The sequence below is a fragment of the Panthera leo genome, chromosome A1, assembly GCF_018350215.1.
Source record: "Panthera leo isolate Ple1 chromosome A1, P.leo_Ple1_pat1.1, whole genome shotgun sequence".
Classification (NCBI taxonomy): domain Eukaryota; kingdom Metazoa; phylum Chordata; class Mammalia; order Carnivora; family Felidae; genus Panthera; species Panthera leo.
In genome coordinates this window covers 210975081-211001770 of record NC_056679.1, presented here as the reverse complement: position 1 = coordinate 211001770, position 26690 = coordinate 210975081, and the positions used below count along the sequence as shown (strand labels likewise).

The following is a 26690-nucleotide window of genomic DNA, read 5'->3' as shown; positions in this document are numbered from 1 at the left end:
TAAATATGTCAGTGTGTTTTCCCAAGAATAAGGGTATTCTCTTACCTTAACAGTGTAATGATTAAAATCAGAAAATTAACATTGATACAGCACCACTATCTAATCTTTAGGTCTTACTCAAACTTTGACAGTCATCCTAATTGGGATAGGTCTTATGAAATTTGGTCCTAGAGACCTTGAGTAAAATTTATTCACAAGTCCCATCACAGCCATGGCTGACTTTGGGCATTTGGTCACTCCAACATGAAGCTCAGGTTTGATTCTATCTCATGGAACACAGGAACACTGGCAGAAGAATGCTTTTCAAAGTGTGACTAACTTTTGGTGAGGACAAAGTTGATCATTGGGCTCTAGGTATGGGCTTGTCCCACTTAGACTATGTCCATCACGGATCATGGTTCCCACCTTGCTCCTTCCAATATATCTGGCCCTGGGTTTTATATAGGACATTTTAAACTCTAGAAACTGACTGGCCTCAGGCTGTGGGGCACAAGGTGACAACTGATAGTTGTACCACTGTGAGAACAAAAACGTTTTCAGGACTTGAATACAAAATTGGCCCATACGTGTCTGCAGTTAACTTTTTAAAATTTGCTTTGGTGTATGGACAGCAATTCCTAATTTAGTGCCCGATCCTGTCTTGCACGTTTCTTGATAAAACAATCTAGCTAGAGTAGTAGACCAAATAATGCCTTCAAATAATTTTTATGTCTTCAAAATTCAGAACCCTTAGGAATATCCTTCGAGGAATTAAGTGCTGAATACTCTCCATGCTGATTCAGCTGATGCAGGAGGACGTGACAAGCGGGCCACTGAGGATCTCTCTCACACACACCCCACTATCTCAACATTACTGATACTACCAAAATGAATGGAGAGCCCAGACATCTTTGAATAGAAGGCTATGATGTGACGAAGGCCACTTGAACATCAAACAGCCAGCCCCAAGGCACTTGATAATGAGGTGTCTGGTGAATCCAGAGTCTGTAACACAAATGTCTGGGGCAGCTTTCTCGAAAGCCACCAATTTCTCTCCATGTAGTACAGTGATGCTGAATTTTTCTTTTCCTTTTTTTTAAAGATTCTATTTTTAAGTAATCTTTATAACAAATGTGGGGTTTGAACTTACAACCTTGATATCAAGAGTTTCATGCTGTGCCAACTGAGCCAGTCAGGCACCCCTGGTTTTCATTTATAAAACTCTGAACATTCTAGAATGCATTTAAAATTCTGAGAATAATTTCAGGACTTACTGCCCTCTTTTTGATAATGTCCTAGGTCTGTTCAGAAGGATCCAGACTCGTTTTACACTCTTGCAGGAAGCCCTAAGTGGTCAGCTGAGGCTAGGGAAGGTGCAGAGGGAGTGGAGCACAGGACAAATGTTCCATTGGGGGTAGAAAATATGGAATGCCAAGCAGTACCAGTGATAGTTCTGAGGCAAGAGGCCATAAAGGAGATCACTGTCTTCCCACTCATTTTGCAGTTCAACAAACATTAATTGAACAACAGACCTTGGGCTCACTTCATTCATTCATCTGTTTACTCATTCAGCATTTATTAAGTACCTGGCACATCATTTAGCTTTTGTCATTCTCTGCCCCAACTTCTGCATATACTTGGTCTTGCTCTGTGCCCTATGGGGGCACACCCTATGGGGGTGACTTGGGTGGCTCTCTTGCCCTTTAGCTTCAGGTTGGGCTCCATCCATGGTAGCAGAGGGTGGGGGAAGAGCACATCAGGGAAATATTTCCCTCCCTTCCCGCCTTCCTCGTAGCTTAGTTCTGGCAGTGGTTGTGTCTCTACCACCGCAGCTCCAGTTGGGCAGCCCTTCTTCCATGGCTCCAGCTTTCACGAGTCCCAAAAAAATCCCTCCCTCCCCATTCACCTTTATGGAGAAAGGGTGGTGACAAATTCCCTTGTTAGTTCTCTCAACCCTGCCCACAGGTATGTCAATGGTCTCTTTATTATATTTTCTTAAAAAATCCTAGCTTGAGTAGAACATCTTCTTCTTGTCTGACCCTGACCAATACAGCCTTTTAATATATGCTAAATTTTTTTCTGATTTCTCTGGACAGGCTGGAAAGATGGAAAGTTTTGTGCATAGTTTCTAACACTATGCTACACCACTGCAAGGTAGGGATGCATAACTTAACAGAAGCTCCTGGGGAAAATAATCTCAGAAATGGAGTCCTTTATACACTCTAGTATTCTGTGTCAGTCAAAAGCCAACCTAATCTCTGGCCACATAATTAGAAGTACAGTGTCCAGGACAAGGGAGGTGATACTGAGCCTTCATTCTGCCTTCATTAGCTCCCACCCAGAGATCTAGGCACAGTTCTAGGCTTCCCACTTTAAGTGAAGGCATATTAATTGTTTCAAGGTCTGCCATATACAGCAGAGATCAAAGAGGCCATAAGTTGTCTATTGCAACTAGTCTGTAATTGTGCAAAAGCAGCCACAGACAACAGATAAACCAATAGGATTGGCTGTGTTCCAACAAACTTTATTTACAAAAACAAATGAGTAGCTGGATTTGCTTGTAGGCCTTACTTAGCTAACCTCTGATGTATAAAGGAAAAAAAATTTTTTCTGGGTGTGTCCAGAAGGCAGAAGTTGGATCAATGTATAGAAATTCCAGAAAGGCAGATTTTTTTTTTAAGATTTAAAAAATTTTAAAAATGTTTATTTATTTTTGAGAGAGACAGAATGCAAGGGGGGGGGGTGGGGCAGCGTGAGAGGTAGATACAGAATCTGAAGCAGGCTCCAGGCTCCAAGAGGTCAGCACAGAGCGCGACGTGGGACTCAAAAATCACAAACGGCGAGATTATTACCTGAGCCAAAGTCAGAATGCTTAACCGACTGAGCCACCCAGGTGCCCCAGAGAAAGGCAGATTTGTGGTAAATTTCAAGGAAAATCTTTCCAATGGTGACTACCATTTCCAAGTAGAGTGATATGTTTCATGAGGCAGTGGGTTGCTCATTGTAAGGTTTTAAACAAAAGGTTAAGTGTTAGAGAATAATTTTCTGCAAAGCACAAAAAGTCAATCAGATGATGTGGGAGGCAACAGTCTCTCATATTTTTATTTACGTAGCATAGTACAGCACACATAGGGGGTCCTCTAGATTTTATGTTCCTAGAGGAAAGAGAATATGTCATATCCATCCTTGCGTCTTGCCCACTCCTGAAATCCTAGTATAATGTTTTAAACATGGTAGGTGTGACTGATACATGTTTTGTCAATGTGGCTCTATAAGTAAAATCTTGCTGACACATTAATGAAACTAATTTGTCTTCTGTACAGCCATAACTACTAGTCATTAAATTAGTTCAATTATCTCTAATAAGCTTCAACATTTGAGGATTTTCACTGAAAAGAATAGATGTAACAGTCAACATTTATCTAGTTCTGAAAATATGGCAGCTACTGTGCTAAGAATTTTAAAACTTTTTTTAAATGTTTATTTTTTGAGAGAGAGAGAGAGAGAGAGAGAGAGAGTGGAGGAGGGGCAGAGAGAGAGAGGGAGATACAGAATCCGAAGCAGGCTCCAGGCTCCGAGCTGTCAGCACAGAGCCTAATGCAAGGCTCGAACCCCCAAGCTGTGAGATCATGACCTGAGCCGAAGTCAGACACTTAACTGACTGAGCCACCCAGGTGCCCCTGTGCTAAGAATTTTAATAAGCATTCTCCCTCTCTCTCTCTCTCTTTTTAATTTTTGAGTAAACTGCGTACTGTTCTCCAGAGTGGCTGCACCAGTTTACATTCCCATCGACAGTGCAAAAGTGTTCTCCTTTCTCTGCATTCTTGCCAACATCTATTGTTTCCTGAGTTGTTCATTTTAGCCATTCTGACAGGTGTGAGGTGGTATCTCATTGCGGTTTTGATTTGTATTGCTCTGATAATGAGTGATGTTGAGCATCTTTTCATCTGTCTGTTAACTATCTGGATGTCTTCTTTGGAAAAGTGTCTATTCATATCTTCTGCCCATTGCTTCACCGGATTATTTTTTGGGGGGATGTTGAGTTTTTGACAAGTTCTTTACAGATTTTGGATACTGACCTTTTATCCAATAGGTCATTTACAAATATCTTCTACCTTATGACTTGCAGAATTGCAAATATGTATGTAGAATTGCACTACAAAGGATATAAATATGCTGATTTGAAGGGACACATGCACCCTAATGTTTATAGCAGCATTATAAAAAATAGCTAAATTATGAAAAGAGCCCATATGTCCACTGACTGATGAATGGGTAAAGAAGATGTGAGATATATATATATATATATATATATATATATATATATATATATACATATATATACACATATATATATGTATATATATATATATATATATATATATACACAATGAAATATTATTCATCAGTCAAAAAAATGAAATCTTGCCATTTGCAACAATGTGGATGGAACTAGAGTGTATTATGCTAAGTGAAATAAGGCAGAGAAAGATAAATACCGTATTTTCCTCATATGTGTAATTTAAGATACACAACAGATGGGGGCGCCTGGGCTTGGTCGGTTAAGTATCTGACTCTTGGTTTCTGCTCAGGTCATGATCTGGTGGCTCTGCCCTGGCAGGGTTGAGTCTGCTTGGGATTCTCTTTCTCTCCCTCTCTCTGCCCCTCCCCCACTCATACTATCTCTCTCTCTCTCTCAAAATAAATAAATAAATTAAAAAAAAAAAACAACAACAACAGATGAACATAGGGGAAGGGAAGGAAAAATAAGATACAAACAGAGATGCAGGCAAACCATAATAGATTCTTAAGTACAGAGAACAAACTGAGGGTTGCTGGAGGCGAGGTGGGTAGGGGCTGGGCTAAACGTGTGATGGGCATTGATGAGGACACTTGTTGGGATGAGCACTGGGTGTTATATGGAAGTGATGAATCACTAAATTTTGGGTTCTATTCCTGAAACCAATACTACACAGTATGTTAACTAACTTGAATTTAAATAAATAAATTAAAAAAGTAATAGGCATTCTCTTATTTAATTCTTCCTCAAAACCTATGAGGTAGGTAACATTACCATCCCCCTTTTATTGATGAAGAAATTGAAATTCAGAGAAGCCTCATAGCTGGAAAGTGGCATCACCAAACTTGAACAGGAATTTCTTTGATGCCCAAGGCTGTGATCCAACCAAAACTTCACTCTGCTTTTCATTCATTCACTCATTCATTCATCCATTTGTTATTCAACAAACATTGATTGGTTGCCTGCTATTTGTCAAGCACAGTGTTTTGGGTTCTGAAGATAGAGCTGTGAATATAAACAGATCAAGTCCATGCTCTGAAGCAACTGACATTCTGGCTGGGATTTAGCAGGAGTAGACAGACTATTAAATAAGAAGATATTAAGTGGTAATGTATCAGAAGGCACAGAAGTTAAAAAGATAATAAATAAGTCTCATCCGCACCAGAACTTCAAGGATAATGCCAATTGGTGAATTTACCAAACCTCTTTCTTGTTTACTGCCATTACCCCAAGTTTAGACTTTAGTCTTGATGAATTGTCAGATACACTCAGATTAAGAAGGAAGCTTCAAGAATTCTGGCAACTGAGGGGCGCCTGGGTGGCTCAGTCGGTTGAGTGTCCAACTTTGGCTCAGGTCATGATCTCACAGCTCCTGAGTTTGAGTCCCGCGTTGGGGGCTCTATGCTGACAGCTCGGAGCCTGGAGCCTGCTTTGGAAACTGTGTCTCCCTTTCTCTCTGCCCCTAACCCACTCGCATTCTGTCTCTCTCAAAAAGAAATAAACATTAAAAAAATTTTAAAGAATTCTGGTAACTGATACAGATCATGTATGGCAGTGTGTATACATGTGTGTGATAGGTGTATGAAGCCTTCAAAGGGAAAATAACCCAATAAAGCACACAAGAATCATTCTTCAAGGGCAAGTCAAATCTGAGCACTATTAAAATGGGAGACCAGAGGCAACATATGGAAAGGAATGGAAAGACCTCGTTCAGTTAACCCAAAAGTAAAGAAGAAAAATAATCCAGTTAAAAAATGGGCAATAGACATTTTCCTAAGGAAGACATACAGATGGACAACACACACATGAAAAGGTGCTCAATACCATGCATCATCAGGGAAATACAAAACTACAATGAGATATCAACTCACACCGTCAGAATGGCTAAAATCAACAACAGAAGAAACAACAGAGGTTGGCGAGGATGCAGACAAAGGGGAACCCTCTTGCACTGTTGGTGGGAATGCAAACGGGTGCAGCCACTGTGGAAAACAGTATGGAGGTTCCTCAAAAAGTTAAAAATAGAACTACCCTATAATCCAGCGATTGCCCTACTAGGGATTTTCTCAAAGAATACAAAAATACCAATTTGAAGGGATACATGTACCCAAAGTTTATAGCAGCATTATCAACATTGGCCAAATCATGGAAGGAGCCCAAATGTCTATCAACGGATGATTGGCTAAAGAAGATTACAATGGAATATTAGTCAGCCATAAAAAGAATGAAATCTTGACTTGTGCAACAATGTGGTTGGAGCTACAGAGTGTTATGCTAAGTGAAAGAAGTCAGTCAGAGAAAGACACATATCATATGATTTAAAAAAAAACAAAAGCACTTAAGCAACAAAACAAACCACAAAGGGGGAGAAAAAAGAGAGGAAGACCAAGAAACAGACTATTAACTATAGAGAACAAACTGAGGGTTGCTGGAGGGGAGGTGGATGGGGGGATTTGCTAAATAGGTGATGGGTATTAAGGAGGGTACTTGTGATGAGCGCTGGGTGTTGTATATAAGTTGTATGTATGAATCATTCAATTCTGCACCTGAAACTAATATTACACTGTATGTTAACTGACTAGAATTTATACACAAACATGGAAAAAAATAAGGACTAAAGATACCTCTGTTTCTCTTTTCTGAAACACAGAAATATGAAGAGCTTATATCCACCTGCCAGCCCCAAGTATTAAAAATCAGTATTTATAACCAATGCTTCAATAGAGAGAGTGTCTGACCTGTATATAAGGCAGAGGCAGACACACTAATTTGGGTCAAGGGAGAGGGCCTTGTTTAGGGGGAACAGAGCTGCCAGAATGCCTGGAGTACAGGGAACCAGGGGAAATTCCAAAACCATGATGGAGATGGAGATTGAAGGAGAGGGAGTAAGAACGCTAAGGGTCAACTAAGGTAAAGCCAAATATCTTGTCAGGTCCAACAGGCAAGTCCTGACTGGGAATGGGGGACAGAGCCCAAAGGTCATGGGCTAAGTACACACAAGTTCAGAGAAAGAAAGTGTGTCTTTTTGGATGTCAACAGCCAGGGGCACGTGTGGATGGCCTAGTTAAAGGTACAAGGTAGGAATCAACAGGGAGTAGTAATACAAAGTAGTACTCTGGCAGTTGCAGAATTCCTTTGGTTCATAGATTGAAAGGTGATTTTCAGATTAGTGAGTGTCGATGGCATCAGCATAGTCTTTTTAGAAAAATGGTTAGAAACAGAGAACACAAATAATTAGTGAGCATTTACTGATTGCCAGACGCTGCTTTTCAGGACTTGCATGCGTGGTCCCATTTAATCTTCACAGGTCCGTGTTGAGCACAAAGCTCCTTAACAGAGACCTAATTTAAAAATGATTGAAAATAGAAGTGACATTTGGAGGGAAACTATAAAATGTCATCATCGTGAATAAGTACTGTCATTCCTTTAACCATTTACTCATATGTTTCTTCAGCCATTAGTCACTGAGCACCTAACGTGTGGGGGTACTATTTAGGGTCTCTGTGTGGATGATTCTTACGGATTTCATTGTTCAACAGAGAGGCCGTAGAAGAAGCAAAGAATTGTGAGTTGGAAAATCTGGCTTTCATTGCTAGCTCTGCCTCTAACTAGTGCTGTGGTCCTTGGACATGTCACTTTTCTCCTCTGTTTAATGTTCTAGTGTAAAACAAGAAGCCAGGACTACATGATGGTTGAGGTCTTTTAGAATTTAACATTAAAGTATTTGGTAGCTTTTATAGTATGTTGCAATCTATAATGAATATCCACGTATATCCTATCATTATACCCCCATCTTCATCCAGTAAATAGTAATATTTACTTTAAAGCTTTAGAGGTGGAAATTTGTCAGGGCTTCAACCAAGTTTCTCTTGTCTTTCCCCTGGAACCCTTTGCCTTCTCTCTATGAGTTCATGCTTCATTTCCAGAAGAATTATAAGGGGATCAGAGGAAAAGAAAGAGATGCAGAAGACAAGGAGAAGTTGGAAGTAAAAAGGAAGATGTGTCAATTCTCAGGGGCTTTGTGTGTTGTTTCAGAAATCATTTAGGGTTGCTATGATCACTGAGAAAATATATCCAAAGGCACAAGGAGAGAAATCTTCTAGTTGGAGGAAATTACATGGAAACAGATTTGAGTTCAGTAAAAGCCCACTTGCCCATTACTGGGAGAACAATAAATGAGTCATGTTAGAAGGAAGAAGGCCTGGGCTTGAAAGGAAAAATAATTGTTTAATGATTATTGTGTCCCAAGCATGAAGTGAGATATCTGGTAGGAGACAAACTCTTTAAGCAGAGACTACATGAAACCCTAGAGGGGTTACTGACGAGGATCAGGACAGAAAGAACAGTTAAGAGGGCTTATTTCAACTCTGAAATGCTATGATTCTTAGGCTCTAGGCTTGCAATTTAAGCTATAGTCTATAATCCCTAAATCCAGAATTTAGATACTCCTGAAATCATCTGCTAGGAAAACTCAAGGCCCTTTTGTAGCTACTGATATTCAGGCCAAATTCCTCAAATTCATTTCTTTCCAAGAAGTTCCTTGTATGGATCCTTGGCAGAATATCCACCCTGACCTCCTGGTCTTGGCATTTCTGACCTCTCATTCTTGCCAAATATCCAGGATGGGAACTTCTCCGGAGGCCAGAGTTGAAGCCAAAGTTGGACCCACATACTGAAACTCTAGTCCTACCCATCAGTAGATTAACAGGGGGACCCTTGCATTTGTCCACTGCCCTTGTTTTCTAAAGTGTTTTCCACCTGCTAGCTTTACCAGAAGCATATAGGTCAACTGGCATTCTCTGAGGGTAATAACTTTAACAAGAGAAAGGATGTAGAAGTGCTTCACAATAGTGAAACACTGTGAACGGTTAGAAGTTTTATGAGTGTTACAACCTGCTCAAGGTCACAGTTTAGCAAAGCCATATCTAAAGCACATTACTTCAAATCCTTTTGAGAGTGAGTATAAAGTAAATAAAGTGTATTACTGATAATTTAAAAAGAACCAAAGTCCAGGTCTTCTTGATTGACTACCAGGGAAAGGTAGAGTTTACAGTTGGATTTTACAAGCATGACAATACCAAATTGGGATCACTGAAAAGTAGAGTAATTGTTCCAGTCCAGTGAACAGCCAGGGCATAAATGTGACTCTGCACAAATTGGCCAACGGTCATTGTGACTGGGGCAACCAAAGGTTGGATGCAGGGATGAGGCAGCCACTAATAGCGGACCTGAATGAAATGGCTTTCTGTTTATTGTAGTTCAGAGACCGCAGTACAAATCCATCTTCCTAAAGAAGCTTATAGCATCTACAAGCCAGGGTTATACTCCTAATTAAAATGACAATAAAAAACAACTTACACCTGATGAAAAGACTTTATCCAGAATTCTCAAGGAATTGGTTTAAAACAATAATCCCCAATTGATTGCAATATTAAGAACATTTAAAAAAATGTTACCTCTCTCCTGATCTCTAAATCCCCATGAGGGGGCTTATGAAAAGGTTCTTTATGCATTTGAAGCCATGGGGAAAGAAAATGCTTTTTAAATTAAAATAGCAGATTGTTATGATTTTGGTAATATGAATTGAGAACACCTTTTTACCTGGAAATACAAGAGAATAAATATTTCCTGATTTTAGTATCCAAGGTTTAGGATTATTTAGGATTAGTAGCTAAAATTGTTTCTACTTTATACTGTGTAATCAGGGAGATTGTTTAGAGAGGAATGTTAGGAGAAAATCTGTATTAGCTTTCCTGTGACTTCAGCCAGTTGGGGACCATCAAAATGATATTTGTCTCTGGCCCTTGAACTGTTTTCTCCTTCAATCTTGAGGCAGTGTAGCTAATAACCCTTGTGGAGTAGCAAATAATTAGCATGTGTCAATGCTGACACCTCTGTTTTTCAATCTGGTTGTTTGTTTGACTGTCAGATGTTGTTTTTTTTAGGGGTAGTTGAACTTGGCAGAATCATAAGCTGTGCTTGTGTTTACTCTTTTGCTCCCAAGACTAATTTTACAGTGTTGTTTGGGGGGAGGGGCGGTGAGTGGTGATGGTAATGAGAACATCTGAAAACATTAATTTGAGAACTGAAATGTCAACATGGGCACAAGGGACTAATTCCCTAGCTGATGGAAATCTTCAGCTTGAGGGTGTCATGTGCAGTTTCTTTTAGTCCCATAAACCAGGGGGCCTGGCTCCCCAGACTGAGGAGAACATGGCATCTAGTTGGATGATTTGCTTTACTTTGAGGTTCCTTAGGCCCTATATTTGTTCCAACAGCTTCATCTCAGGCTCTTCTGGTTTTTTTTTTTTTCCTCATGGGTTTTGGTGACATTTTCCAAAGTAGCCCTATTGTATCAATCATTCATTTTTATTAAAACAAATTTGTGTGCACTATTATGGTTATGTCCTAGCATACAGAATATTGGCTAGCATGATACATTGCATACAGGTGGTATTGTCCAAAGATATGCACAAAATTTTGAACCAGACTAAAAGAGATATAAACATGACTTATGCCACCTTCTAGCCATGTCACGTTCAGGAAGACGTAAGTTCCTTGAATCTGAATTTCTTCATCTGTTAAATGGGAATACTGTTAGCTACTTATTTAGATTATTGTGGAGATTCAATGCACAGTATCTAGAAAATAGCAAGTAATTAATACATGCTAATGATATTAATGGTTAACATTGATTGTGCATTTGTTATGTGCCAGGAATTAGGGAAATCCTCACAGCAACTGGACGAAATAAGAAATTAAGAACTACTATTATCTTCACTTTGCTGATGGGAACAAGACAGGTTAAGTACTTGCCCAGCATCCAAAAGATAGGAAATGGCCATGCCAGAATTCCAGAGCCCACAGTCTGGCCACTACTCCACATGTAAGAAGAGTGGACAGCAAGGGTTTCGCCACCTTGGGTAAGAACTACCTGAATATGGATCCCAGGGCAACACCTAAGACCTGAGGAACCCTCTTTGCTCCTTACCCCTTCTCTTTTCCATGCCTCCTCATTCATACCTAAGCCAGTAGCAGGGAAAGAGAGAGAAGGACACAACAGGCAGGTGAGGGCATCCAACAGACCCCTGGCAGGCTGCTCTGGAGATCGACCTCACATTCAGCTGTGAGATTGTTGGCTGAACACATATGGCAGGTGCTGTATTCTGTGTTCACATAATTAGCAAGATTTCATACCTTCCAAAGTTATTTTATTAGAAGGGAGGGGTGAATGCTTTAAAATATATATCCACTCTATTAATATACTGAAAAACACAACTAGAAATACCATGATCTTATTTTACTATTATCATTAGGTTGTCCTGCAAACATCCACTGTCCACAAACTTAAATACAAATCACTTTTGCTATGAATACTAAATTCTCTTAAATCCAAGACCTTAAGTTCAGGAACTGTTTTATGAACTCATACCTGCAGCTAAAAAGGTGTTCAACTTAGATCACAGAGATCATGGCACTTTGCTCTTTGAAATAAAATACATAGTTATGTTGTCCATCAATTGATGAACGGGTACATAAAATGTAGTATGTCCTAATCATGGAATATTATTTGGCAATACAAAGGGAATGAAGTAATGATATATGCTGCAACATGGACAAAGCTCAAAAACATTATCCGAGGGGAAAGAAGCCAGTCACAAAAGACCTCATATAGTATGATTCCATTTATACCAATTGTCCAGAAAAGACAAGTCTACAGAGACACAAAGTAGATTCATGGTTGCTTGGGGCTGGGGGCAGGGGAGAAAGGGGAATGGGAATTTGCTGCTAATGTGTACTAAGTTCCTTTTTGAGGTGACGAAATATTTTCAAAGTAAAATTTGAAAATGGTTGCAGAACTCTGTAAATATTCTAGAAACCACTGAGGCGTATACTTTAAACAGGTGTACTTTATGGTATATAAATTATATCACAATAAAGCAGTTCAAAAGAAATGTCAGTGTGTTATTTCCCCTACTTACTTACAAAAATGATAATAGATATTCTTTTATGTTCAGCAGCCTTCATGATTAGCAATACTCATTTTGGATAAACAGTGATGAACATGAAAGTATTTACTTCCCCTCTACCCCTCTCTACCTCCACAATGCCTTAATAATCAATCTTGTCCTCACCTGTAACCTGTCTGTCAAGTATTTGTTGGGAAATCAGAGTTCCAGAGATAATTGGTCCTCCATCTATTAAGTAGAACTTTTAGGCCAAACCTTTGAATCTGCCTCCATCTCTGGCCCCTATCCTCTGTTCTCTTTCTTCCAAAACCTCACTGACAAAGGCTCAGTCTTCCAAATCAGAGCTGACCCAAAGCAAAGCCTCTGAAGCTCCAGATTGCAAAGGGAACCAGAGCCATTGTTAATGAATACAAAGTACTATAGATAAAAACAGATGGAGAAAAGAAAAGATGGTGGCATACCCTCTCCTTTCTGGACGATGGTAGTGGAAATACAGGCAGCTTTAATTTCAAGAGTGGGCACCACAGCAGGAGTTAGACCAGAACGGGGATTCCAGTTGAGAGAACTCAAAAATTATGGTTGGCATTCAGGCACTGAGGGAAAAATGTTTTCATCTTGAGTGTCCTGGATTTGCTCCACATGCTGTACAGGCAACTAGGTCAATGGGAAAATTGTGTCCCTTGGATAGAAATTCCAATCCAGTTTTTAGATATTGGGAGTCTTGTTTTCCACTCAGCTTTTCTGCGTGCCTAACTGAGCTGCATGGAGATGAGCCACCATGGAGCTGTGCCACTCTGACAGAGCCCCAACTCTGCATTCTGTGTCTCTGGTCCAACAAGGTCAGGGAGGATTTATACAAAAGTCAAGGCATCAACCATGGCGAATGTGGAGTTGGGGCTTAACAGGTTTTAAGATAAGTTGGAGTTAACTGGTTTTCAGGAAGCCCTGATATATCTAAAGATTCCAGTACCTTGGCTATATCCACTCCTTCATTGAGAGATCACTATTATCATATAAGTCTTGATCACTTTATGCAAGGTTAATGTTTTCTTCCCACTCTGACACCTGTTTCCTCTTTCCTTTTGTTCCTTCCTCTTCCTTTACTTTCCATCCTCTGCCAGTGGCAGAGTAGTTTACCTCCTTTTCACTTGCACAGAAGGCAGGTAATGTGCCAAGCAGTGGGGTGAGAGTGGGTACAGTGATTGGATTCTGCAAATATACTTTCCCTGTTCCCTCATCTCCCAGAGACCTGATCATCACCAAGAAAGAAAGACAGACAGACAGACAGACACACACACACACACACACACACACAGAGAGAGAGAGAGAGAGAGAGAGAGAGAGATTTCCTGTGACACCAGGAAATCTGCGCAGAATCTAAAGAAGCCCAGTGACTCCAGTGACTTACTCTGGGCATCTGCAACCAGACAAAGTTTGGATGTTTGCCTCAGAATCCAGAGGGCAAAGGCAAAGCTTGCTAGATTTACTAAAGGTGCCTGGTAGGGTTTATTCATTGATCTGAATGAACATCCTCAATGACAAGCCTGTGCAACTCAAAGAAGCCCTACCTGTTTGATGATTACCCTTTGGCAAGCTGACTCTGCAGGCAGATTAGCATTTGCCTTGTGATATACAAGGCCTCGACTGCCCCCCCCATCTCAAAAACAGAACCCCAATAATTGGATAACTTGCTTGTTAATGATGGTTGTATTTGTTTCCTTTGGCTTATTTGGTTTACAGCTCATGTGCAAAGAACCAAAATGGCCAGATTCAAAGCAGCTGTGGTTTCAGCAAAGCAGAATGAATGAGCCAGGAGAAGGGGAGGAACTGAGAGGGGTGAGGGCCAATGCAGCAGGACAAGCTGGAGGGGGTGAGCCATGGATCCTTCCAATTGCAAGCTTGAGTTTACCATGCCATCACTGCATTAGCAGCACCTGAGTTCACCTGGGTTCCATGGAACATGTCACACAGGATGGAACGTGTGTTTCTGAAGGAGCTGGCACTGGCCATGGAGCTTGGGCTATTCTCTCAATCCTTCTTGTCAAAAATCACTTTCCAGACAGAAGTAGGATTTTAGCTCTAAAACTGTGTAAAGTCAGGAGCCTAGCCACAACAGAGGGCACAGATGGAAACCTTCTCACAATATTATTTGTTTGGATGATTGTGTGAGTTGAATTGCATCCCCCTAAAAGAGATGGTTAAGTCTCCCAGTACTTAGGAATGTGACCTCATTTGGAAATAGGGTCATTGGAGATATATTAGTAAAGATGAGGCCATACTGGTAATAATGGGCCCTTAACCAACTATGACTGCTATTTTTCTAAGAAGTAGGGAAGAGACATAATGTACACATGTAACAACAGAGGCAGAGACTGGAGTGATGTAGCCTTCAAGCCAACGAATGCCACGGATTGTGGCCACCACCAGAAGCTAGCAAGAGGCAAGGAAAAATTCTACCAGAGTCTGAGAGGGAATGTGCCCCTGTGGAAACCTTGATTATAGACTTCTAGCCTCTAGAACTGTAGGAAAATAAATGTTGTTTTAAGTTATCCAGCTTTGGCACTTCGTTATGGAAACTCTAAGAAACTAACACAGATGGTTTGTGCCTGAGTGGGCTGGTGTGTTTATATAAACATCTTTTCTGTGATAAATTCATACTTTTATGAACCAACTTAAAACTTGCTAGTATTTTTAATTAGTGAAAATAGTTAGAAAGTGTGGGATGTGATCAGCCTAATATGGGCATAGCACAGTCCTATTCTAGTATGGCATCTGGTCTTCCGGTGGGAAAGTTGCTACTGTCCTAAAAGGAGCCAGTGATGGCGTTCTGAGTTCACTGCTATGAAATCTTGTTAATTTCTATGAAAGGAGAGATCTAACCACTGGAAGGAGGTTTAAGAATGATTAAGGAGACTTGGATATTGGACAGATGCAAAAACCACACAGGCAAATGGGGGCCAAAAGCATATGTATACTATTGGTACTTCCCCAGCAGGAGTGGAAGGAGGTACAGGAGAGAGGTAGTCCTAGGACCTCACCCTTCAATCTTCCTTCTGGCTTTGATGTTGCCACACACATTAGTATGTGTTCCCAGCAAAGTCACTAAAACCTCTAAGGGCTTCCATTTCCTTCAGGGGAAATTGCTTTCTTCGTTTATCAACCTATCCATATAACACAGAGGAAGAAAAAGGTAAATTAACTCAACCTCCACATCCCAGATTTTTAGAAAAGCTTTGTGTAGTCTCTAAAGCTTTTAGTCCCTTGGTTCTATGTCCAGAACACTCAAGACCATCAACAACTGCATACTCCAGGATCCTGACTCTTTTTCTACAATATAGGCTCCATATACAGAAAGGCTGCCAACCCAAAAGTTATGTTGTGAGATCTGAATATATTACTGGATACATTGTTTTATTTTATTATTTCTTAAAAAAGCAAATCCCTGACATCAAGCTACTTTATCCCTACCTATTTCAGTCTATACATCTAGTAATTGTGACTCTATTCTTACATAACTATAGTATTATTTTCAGATCTAATATAATTAATAATTATTATTTGGTATCATCTCATCTGGATCTGGTTGTATTTTTGCAATTCAAAACAGGACAGAAATTAATGAATTAGTCTGTAAATTCTTCAGTTGGAAAGAAACTCAGATAAGCAACTGCTATTAATACCCAGTCAAGACAGAAGGCTGCATGTCCTGTTTTCACATACCATAGACTGTTAGTATGTAACAAAGGACTCTGGTGATCACTCAGCTCAACTTTTTACTTGACAGATGGGAAGACTGAAGCCCTGAAAAGTCATGTAACATGAATAGTTATATGGCAAGTTAGAGGCCAAGGTAGGATTGTGACCCAATCCTCTGATCCCCATGCTATAGCAGACTGTCTCTTTAGGAATGGAGATGCCACAGGCTTTCTTAGTAAGCAAATCTATTATTTAATTCTGGTTATTGTCCCTGCTCACTAAACTCCCAATTAACTGCATTTTAATCTTGTTTCTTCTGTGGCAATAGAGACCAGCTAGACTGAATTTTCTTTCTACTACTCTGTCACGCTTTTGGGGACTATCATTAAGTTGTGTGTGAGGCTCTTCCTGTGGGTCTGAGCAGCCCTAAGTCAGATCCCTTGCTCACAGCATTTGTTTTCTCTCCTTAAAGGCTGTGCACCAGCAAATGAGGATCTCTGGACTACCAAAGCACAAGTTCGACAGGACAAAAAGGTCTTGTTCCAATAAGCTCATGCTCTCACTTTTGCCAAATAATTAGGAGAATTCACCATCAAAATAGAATGTGCTCAGAACCAGGCCCTATAGTCTTTTAAATGAAGTTTATGGAAAAAACAAAACTCTATACATATGAAAATGGAAACGAAACCAGGAAGCTGAGACAGAGCTGGGATTTGATGGGCTCTTGAAATGTTCACTGAGATGATTAGGTGTTGCTTGAGGGGTCCTGATGGGTACTTTCTCCTTGGATTATCACACAAAGATCCGGTGCCATGGAGAGTTTATTGCTCTCTACAGACTGTGGAGAACAAGGTGGTGAATAAGTTAGAAGACTGCCAGGGTCCAAAGTTGCGTCTGGGTAAATTAAAACACCAAATTACAAAGTTTGAAGATTCAGCTAACAACAACCAAAAATCCATGGATAAATACATTATTTTGACTACAGGATACCAAAATACTAGTCTGACTACTGTTTTCCCTAAAGCAGGCACCCTTCTGATTGCCCCCTGGCAATAAATTATAGCACAATGTCAGTTAACTGGGGCTTAATTTGATTTACTGAAAAAAAAATGTGCTTTCTGTCACATTCCACTTCTTGATGAAAAGTGAAGTGGCAAGACAGCAGCAAGCCAGTATCAGGACTTTATTAATACAATCTCTAAGGCAGTGGTTCCTAAAATCTGTCTAATATTGGAATCACCAGGAAACCTTAAAACATGCGGATTCCTGGCTCCCCTGACACCAAGCATTCTGATTTAATGGGGTTAGCACCGGAACATTAGAATTCTAATGTGGAGCAAAGTTTAAGAACCATTGTTCTAAGGTATTTCTTGAGGTTGAGATGATGCATCCCAGTCACCCAAACCATGTACGTAACCTTGGGTCAAGGAACATTTTTTTTTTCCCTTTGAATCTACTGATCCAAAGAAGAACAATCTATTTAAGGCTACATAAAGAAAACTATAATTTAATGTGGTGTAGGGTTTTGTGCTATTTTTCCTTAAGAGTTTTATTCTGTTGCTTTCAAAATTAAGAATCTGGAAACAAATACTTCTTTGCTATTTGGTCAGAAAAACAAACGAATTCTAGCCTTGTGAAATCAGCTAAGGAAAAGCAAAAGGAAGGAGAGAGGGACAGGATGAGAAGCACAGAGGGGAAATCAAATCTCAGAGCTGCTTCCTGTCTGGGTCCCTCGATTTCCTCAGCACACTCAGCATTTTTGGCTATCTTGTCCTGCAAGCCTTCTGTCAAAGTTTTTGGGTGGACTGGCTTCTGGTGAGAAAGAAAGGGAGTAAAGGCAGAAGATAACAAAGAGCATGTGACCAGTCCCATCCACTTGGCCTCCTCTTTGCACCTTAAGGACCATTTGGAGGCACTAGCACAGAGGTCTAGGACTTTTAAAAGTCCAGCAAGAAAGCCATTGTTTTACACACTTCTGTCTTTCCAGTGGTTCGTGTATTTTAAACCAATCTCCTTCACGGATACAGTTATCTGATTCATCGATACATATGTGTACACATAATGAGAAGCTATTCTCTGACTTCAACGAAATGTACACTCCTTAAATAACAAGGGAAGACAAGAAAAGAAACATGGAATTCAATAACTGAATTGTATCAGCTCTTTTATTGGAAGGATATATTCCTTTTTAGTGGAGCCAACCAGTAGGAAACATTTGGAAATATTTTTTATTATTTATTTATTTATTTATTTTATTTTTTATTTTGAAATATTAAAATTTAATATTTAAAATATTTAAAATTTAAATAACATTTAAATATTTAATATTTAATTTAAATATTTAATTTATTATAAATTATTATATTTATTTATATATTATATATATATTTATATATATATTTATATATATTTATTTATTAAATTTATTAAATAAATATATATTTATTTATTAAATATATATATTTAATTTATTATAAATTATTATATATATAAATTATTATAAATTATATTTAAATTAATATTTAAATTAATATTTAAATAAATATTTAATAAATATTTAAATGTTATTAAATATTTTAAATAACATTTAAAATATTAAAATGTTTAATCCCATCTTATGAATGAAAATAGCCATTTACACACACACACACACACACACACACACACGGACACACATTTAAAGAGAGTACAATTTGAAAAAAAAATGTTGAAATTTAGTGGTCTAATTTGGGCTGGGTTAGGTCCAAACCTCTGGCTGGAGGTTCAGGACTTATTTGAAACTGTTCTGACAAAAATCATAAGGGTTTTATAGCTAAAAGCTAAAAATTTAGAAGATACTATAGTATTTCCAGTTTTGCAAGATGAAAAGAGTTCTGGAGATTGGTTGCACATCATTGTGAATGCGTTACTGAACTGTGTGCACTTCAAAATGGTTAAGATAGTAAAGTTATGCTTTGTGCATTTTAGCACAATTAAAAAAAAAGTGTATCATGGTAACCACAACATTCTCATTGAATAGATGGACAGCTTATTTATTTAGTAACTTGTTTACTTTTAATTGCTTATTTAGTAACTTGTTTGCTTTTGGTGGGGGTGGGAAATGGAAGGAGAACTGGGAATTAATGGAAAATAGGACATACTTTAAAATTGATGTATAAGGTTCCGGAAGATGGCGGCGTAGGAGGACGCGGGGCTCACAGCGCGTCCTGCCGATCACTTAGATTCCACCTACACCTGCCTAAAGAACCCAGAAAACCACCAGAGGATTAGCAGAAGGGAGTCTCCGGAGTCAAGCGCAGACTAGAGGCCCACGGAAGAGGGTAGGAAGGGCGGCGAGGCGGTGCGCGCTCCACGGACTGGCGGGAGGGAGCCGGGGCGGAGGGGCGGCTCGCCGGCCAAGCAGAGCCCCCGAGTCTGGCTGGCAAAAGCGGAGGGGCCGGATGGACTGTGTTCCGACAGCAAGCGCGACTTAGTGTCTGGGAGGTCATAAGTTAACAGCTCTGCTCGGAAAGCGGGAAGGCTGGAGGACAAAGGGAGGGAGAGCTGCTGAGCCCCCGGACGGCAGAGCTCAGCTTGGCGGGGAACAAAGGCGCCAGCGCCATCTCCCCCGCCCATCCCCCAGCCAAAATCCCAAAGGGAACCAGTTCCTGCCAGGGAACTTGCTCGTTCCGCGCAAACACCCAACTCTGTGCTTCTGCGGAGCCAAACCTCCGGCAGCGGATCTGACTCCCTCCCGCTGCCACAGGGCTCCTCCTGAAGTGGATCACCTAAGGAGAAGCGAGCTAAGCCTGCCCCTCCAGCCCCCGTGCACCTTGCCTACCCACCCCAGCTAATACGCCAGATCCCCAGCAACACAAGCCTGGCAGTGTGCAAGTAGCCCAGACGGGACACGCCACCCCACAGTGAATCCCGCCCCTAGGAGAGGGGAAGAGAAGGCACACACCAGTCTGACTGTGGCCCCAGCGGTGGGCTGGGGGCAGACATCGGGTCGGACTGCGGCCCCGCCCACTAACTCCAGTTATACACCACAGCACAGGGGAAGTGCACTGCAGGTCCTCACCACGCCAGGGACTCTCCAAAATGACCAAACGGAAGAATTCCCCTCAGAAGAATCTCCAGGAAATAACAACAGCTAATGAACTGATCAAAAAGGATTTAAATAATATAACAGAAAGTGAATTTAGAATAACAGTCATAAAATTAATCGCTGGGCTTGAAAACAGTATACAGGACAGCAGAGAATCTCTTGCCACAAAGATCGAGGGACTAAGGAACAGTCACGAGGAGTTGAAAAACGCTTTAAACGAATTGCAAAACAAAATGGAATCCACGATGGCTCGGCTTGAAGAGGCAGAGGAGAGAATAGGTGAACTAGAAGATAAAGTTATGGAGAAAGAGGAAGCTGAAAGAAAGAGAGATAAAAAAATCCAGGAGTATGAGGGGAAAATTAGAGAACTAAGTGATACACTGAAAAAAAATAATATACGCATAATTGGTATCCCAGAGGAGGAAGAGAGAGGGAAGGGTGCTGAAGGGGTACTTGAACAAATTATAGCTGAGAACTTCCCTGAACTGGGGAAGGAAAAAGGCATTGAAATCCAAGAGGCACAGAGAACTCCCTTCAGACGTAACTTGAATCGATCTTCTGCACGACATATCATAGTGAAACTGGCAAAATACAAGGATAAAGAGAAAATTCTGAAAGCAGCAAGGGATAAACGTGCCCTCACATATAAAGGGAGACCTATAAGACTCGTGACTGATCTCTCCTTTGAAACTTGGCAGGCCAGAAAGGCTTGGCACGATATCTACAGTGTGCTAAACAGAAAAAATATGCAGCCGAGAATCCTTTATCCAGCAAGTCTGTCATTTAGAATAGAAGGAGAGATAAAGGTCTTCCCAAACAAACAAAAACTGAAGGAATTTGTCACCACGAAACCAGCCCTACAAGAGATCCTAAGGGGGATCCTGTGAGACAAAGTACCAGAGACATCACTACAAGCATAAAACATACAGACATCACAATGACTCTAAACCCATATCTTTCTATAATAACACTGAATGTAAATGGATTAAATGCGCCAACTAAAAGACATAGGGTATCAGAATGGATAAAAAAACAAGACCCATCTATTTGCTGTCTACAAGAGACTCATTTTAGATCTGAGGACACCTTTAGATTGAGAGTGAGGGGATGGAGAACTATTTATCATGCTCCTGGAAGCCAAAAGAAAGCTGGAGTAGCCATACTTCTATCAGACAAACTAGACTTTAAATTAAAGGCTGTAACAAGAGATGAAGAAGGGCATTATATAATAATCACAGGGTCTATCCACCAGGAAGAGCTAACTATTATAAATGTCTATGCGCCAAATACCCGAGCCCCCAGATATATAAAACAATTACTCATAAACATAAGCAACCTTATTGATAAGAATGTGGTCATTGCAGGGGACTTTAACACCCCACTTACAGAAATGGATAGATCATCTAGACACACAGTCAATAAAGAAACAAGGGCCCTGAATGATACATTGGATCAGATGGACTTGACAGATATATTTAGAACTCTGCATCCCAAAGCAACAGAATATACTTTCTTCTCGAGTGCACATGGAACATTCTCCGAGATAGATCATATACTGGGTCACAAAACAGCCCTTCATAAGTTTACAAGAATTGAAATTATACCATGCATACTTTCAGACCACAATGCTATGAAGCTTGAAATCAACCACAGGAAAAAGTCTGGAAAACCTCCAAAAGCATGGAGGTTAAAGAACACCCTACTAACGAATGAGTGGGTCAACCAGGCAATTAGAGAAGAAATTAAAACATATATGGAAACAAACGAAAATGAAAATACAACAATCCAAACGCTTTGGGATGCAGCGAAGGCAGTCCTGAGAGGAAAATACATTGCAATCCAGGCCTATCTCAAGAAACAAGAAAAATCCCAAATACAAAATCTAACAGCACACCTAAAGGAAATAGAAGCAGAACAGCAAAGGCAGCCTAAACCCAGCAGAAGAAGAGAAATAATAAAGATCAGAGCAGAAATAAACAATATAGAATCTAAAAAAACTGTAGAGCAGATCAACGAAACCAAGAGTTGGTTTTTTGAAAAAATAAACAAAATTGACAAACCTCTAGCCAGGCTTCTCAAAAAGAAAAGGGAGATGACCCAAATAGATAAAATCATGAATGAAAATGGAATGATTACAACCAATCCCTCAGAGATACAAACAATCATCAGGGAATACTATGAAAAATTATATGCCAGCAAATTGGACAACCTGGAAGAAATGGACAAATTTCTAAACACCCACACTCTTCCAAAACTCAATCAGGAGGAAATAGAAAGCTTGAACAGACCCATAACCAGCGAAGAAATTGAATCGGTTATCAAAAATCTCCCAACAAATAAGAGTCCAGGACCAGATGGCTTCCCAGGGGAGTTCTACCAGACATTTAAAGCAGAGATAATACCTATCCTTCTCAAGCTATTCCAAGAAATAGAAAGGGAAGGAAAACTTCCAGACTCATTCTATGAAGCCAGTATTACTTTGATTCCTAAACCAGACAGAGACCCAGTAAAAAAAGAGAACTACAGGCCAATATCCCTGATGAATATGGATGCAAAAATTCTTAATAAGATACTAGCAAATCGAATTCAACAGCATATAAAAAGAATTATTCACCATGATCAAGTGGGATTCATTCCTGGGATGCAGGGCTGGTTCAACATTCGCAAATCGATCAACGTGATACATCACATTAACAAAAAAAAAGAGAAGAACCATATGATCCTGTCAATCGATGCAGAAAAGGCCTTTGACAAAATCCAGCACCCTTTCTTAATAAAAACCCTTGAGAAAGTCGGGATAGAAGGAACATACTTAAAGATCATAAAGGCCATTTATGAAAAGCCCACAGCTAACATCATCCTCAACGGGGAAAAACTGAGAGCTTTTTCCCTGAGATCAGGAACACGACAGGGATGCCCACTCTCACCGCTGCTGTTTAATATAGTGCTGGAAGTTCTAGCATCAGCAATCAGACAACAAAAGGAAATCAAAGGCATCAAAATTGGCAAAGATGAAGTCAAGCTTTCGCTTTTTGCAGATGACATGATATTATACATGGAAAATCCGATAGACTCCACCAAAAGTCTACTAGAACTGATACATGAATTCAGCAAAGTTGCAGGATACAAAATCAATGTGCAGAAATCAGTTGCATTCTTATACACTAACAATGAAGCAACAGAAAGACAAATGAAGAAACTGATCCCATTCACAATTGCACCAAGAAGCATAAAATACCTAGGAATAAATCTAACCAAAGATGTAAAAGATCTGTATGCTGAAAACTATAGAAAGCTTATGCAGGTAATTGAAGAAGATATAAAGAAATGGAAAGACATTCCCTGCTCATGGATTGGAAGAATAAATATTGTCAAAATGTCAATACTACCCAAAGCTATCTACACATTCAATGCAATCCCAATCAAAATTGCACCAGCATTCTTCTCGAAACTAGAACAAGCAATCCTAAAATTCATATGGAACCACAAAAGGCCCCGAATAGCCAAAGTAATTTTGAAGAAGAAGACCAAAGCAGGAGGCATCACAATCCCAGACTTTAGCCTCTACTACAAAGCTGTCATCATCAAGACAGCATGGTATTGGCATAAAAACAGACACATAGACCAATGGAATAGAATAGAAACCCCAGAACTAGACCCACAAACGTATGGCCAACTCATCTTTGACAAAGCAGGAAAGAACATCCAATGGAAAAAAGACGGTCTCTTTAACAAATGGTGCTGGGAGAACTGGACAGCAACATGCAGAAGGTTGAAACTAGACCACTTTCTCACACCATTCACAAAAATAAACTCAAAATGGATAAAGGACCTGAATGTGAGACAGGAAACCATCAAAACCTTAGAGGAGAAAGCAGGAAAAGACCTCTCTGACCTCAGCCGTAGCAATCTCTTACTCGGCACATCCCCAAAGGCAAGGGAATTAAAAGCAAAAGTGAATTACTGGGACCTTATGAAGATAAAAAGCTTCTGCACAGCAAAGGAAACAACCAACAAAACTAAAAGGCAACCAACGGAATGGGAAAAGATATTTGCAAATGACACATCGGACAAAGGGCTAGTATCCAAAATCTATAAAGAGCTCATCAAACTCCACACCCGAAAAACAAATAACCCAGTGAAGAAATGGGCAGAAAACATGAATAGACACTTCTCTAAAGAAGACATCCGGATGGCCAACAGGCACATGAAAAGATGTTCAACGTCGCTCCTTATCAGGGAAATACAAATCAAAACCACACTCAGATACCACCTCACGCCAGTCAGAGTGGCCAAAATGAAGAAATCAGGAGACTATAGATGCTGGAGAGGATGTGGAGAAACGGGAACCCTCTTGCACTGTTGGTGGGAATGCAAATTGGTGCAGCTGCTCTGGAAAGCAGTGTGGAGGTTCCTCAGAAAATTAAAAATAGACCTACCCTATGACCCAGCAATAGCACTGCTAGGAATTTATCCAAGGGATACAGGAGTACTGATGCATAGGGGCACCTGTACCCCAATGTTTATAGCGGCACTCTCAACAATAGCCAAATTATGGAAAGAGCCTAAATGTCCATCAACTGATGAATGGATAAAGAAATTGTGGTTTATATACACAATGGAATACTACGTGGCAATGAGAAAAAATGAAATATGGCCTTTTGTAGCAACATGGATGGAACTGGAGAGTGTGATGCTAAGTGAAATAAGCCATACAGAGAAAGACAGATACCATATGGTTTCACTCTTATGTGGATCCTGAGAAACATAACAGAAACCCATGGGGGAGGGGAAGGAAAAAAAAAAAAAAAAAAAAAGAGGTTAGAGTGGGAGAGAGCCAAAGCATTAGAGACTGTTAAAAACTGAGAACAAACTGAGGGTTGATGGGGGGTGGGAGGGAGGGCAGGGTGGGTGATGGGTATTGAGGAGGGCACCTTTTGGGATGAGCACTGGGTGTTGTATGGAAACCAATTTGACAGTAAATTTCATATATTAAAAAATAAAAAAAAAAAAAAGAAAAAAAAATAAAATAAAATAATAATTGATAAAAAAAACAAAAAAAAAAAAAAAAAGAAAGACAAAATGAATAGACTAAAAACAAACCAAAAAAAAAAAGCCCAGTAGTAAAATAAAGTGATGATTTGTATTTAAAAAAAAATAAAAAAAAAAAAATAAAAAAAAAAAATAAAATAAAATTGATGTATAGTTTGGTTTCATTAGGCATAAGTCAATGAAACTCAAAAATTATCAATGAGAGAAACATTTGTGTAGAGAATCAAAAGGAAGAGTAGCTATATACGTATATCCTATTTTCAAAGACTTAAAGTCCTCATTTTGGGTTAGCATATACAACATGGTACCCAGTCAGAAACAATTGTAAGGTTCAGAACAAGTTCCTAGATCATTCAGAAATTCTTAAAAGTACACTGATACTGTTAAAGATTACTTTATTTAGACATATTTGAGAAGCTATCAATTGGGTTTTTTTGCTACCATTATTTTATTTGCTGCTGAGAAAAACATCTGCTAATTAATTAATGATATGCCAAATATTTAAAGGTGTACCCTAGTTTCAAAGGTAATAAAATGTATTTAAAAGTTCATAGAATTGAATATATATAGTATAAAGAAGATACCCCATCATACTTTATTAATAAATTTAACTAGCTAGGAACCTAAAAAATAGACATTTCCCTTGAGGGCCAGGTGGAGGTACATACCTCAAATGTTAAAAGGAGCCAAAGCAACAGGTTAAAGTAATGAAAAAAAGCCCCCATTACATTCTAACCTTTGTTATGCCATAGAATAATCTGCACTTGAGAGAAGTTTTAATGGAGATGATAACTCAAAGATAGGTCTTGCCAAAGCCAATTAGGGAATCAGATATTACACATATATATTTTTTTCTTGATAGCCTATTAATTTTCCAAATAGTTTTGGATATACTTGTATTGCATTTCAAGAAATACATAGAATGGAAAACAAACTGGAGAATTAGAACTAGTGAAAAAGTAGTAGAAACTGAAACATCTTCTAAAAATGAGTAGAGAAGACCATGGGGGAAGGGAAGGGGAAAAAATAGTTACAAACAGAGAGGGAGGGAGGCAAACCATAAGACACCCTTAAATACAGAGAACAAACTGAGGGTTGATGGGTGAGGTGGGGGAAGGGAGAAAATGGGTGATGGGCATTGAGGAGGGCACTTGTTGTGATGAGCACTGGGTGTTGTATGTAAGTGATGAACCACGGGAATCTACCCCAAAAACCAAGAGCACACTTTACCCACTTTAGCCAATCTGACAATAAATTATATTAAAAAAAATAAATAAACATTAAGAAATTTTTAAATAAAAAATAAAATATGAGACATAGTAGAATGTTGTTGTCTAAATATAATAAATGTGCAATTTCATATGGTTTTTTCACTCTAATGTCTCTTTATGGTAATTTAATTTTTTTTAAAATTTTTTTTTAACGTTTATTTTTTTTTGAGACAGAGAGAGACAGAGCATGAATGGGGGAGGGTCAGAGAGAGGGAGACACAATCCGAAACAGGCTCCAGGCTCTGAGCTGTCAGCACAGAGCCCAACGCGGGGCTCGAACTCACGGACCGCGAGATCATGACCTGAGCCGAAGTCGGCGGCTCAACCGACTGAGC

At 39.6% G+C, this 26690-nt stretch overlaps 1 protein-coding gene across 1 annotated transcript in view; it reads right to left on the bottom strand.

Moving 5' to 3' along the window:
• The window catches only part of PRLR (prolactin receptor), a 171500-nt gene that overhangs the window by 47455 nt on the left and 97355 nt on the right, over positions 1–26690 (bottom strand). The window lies entirely within an intron of this gene.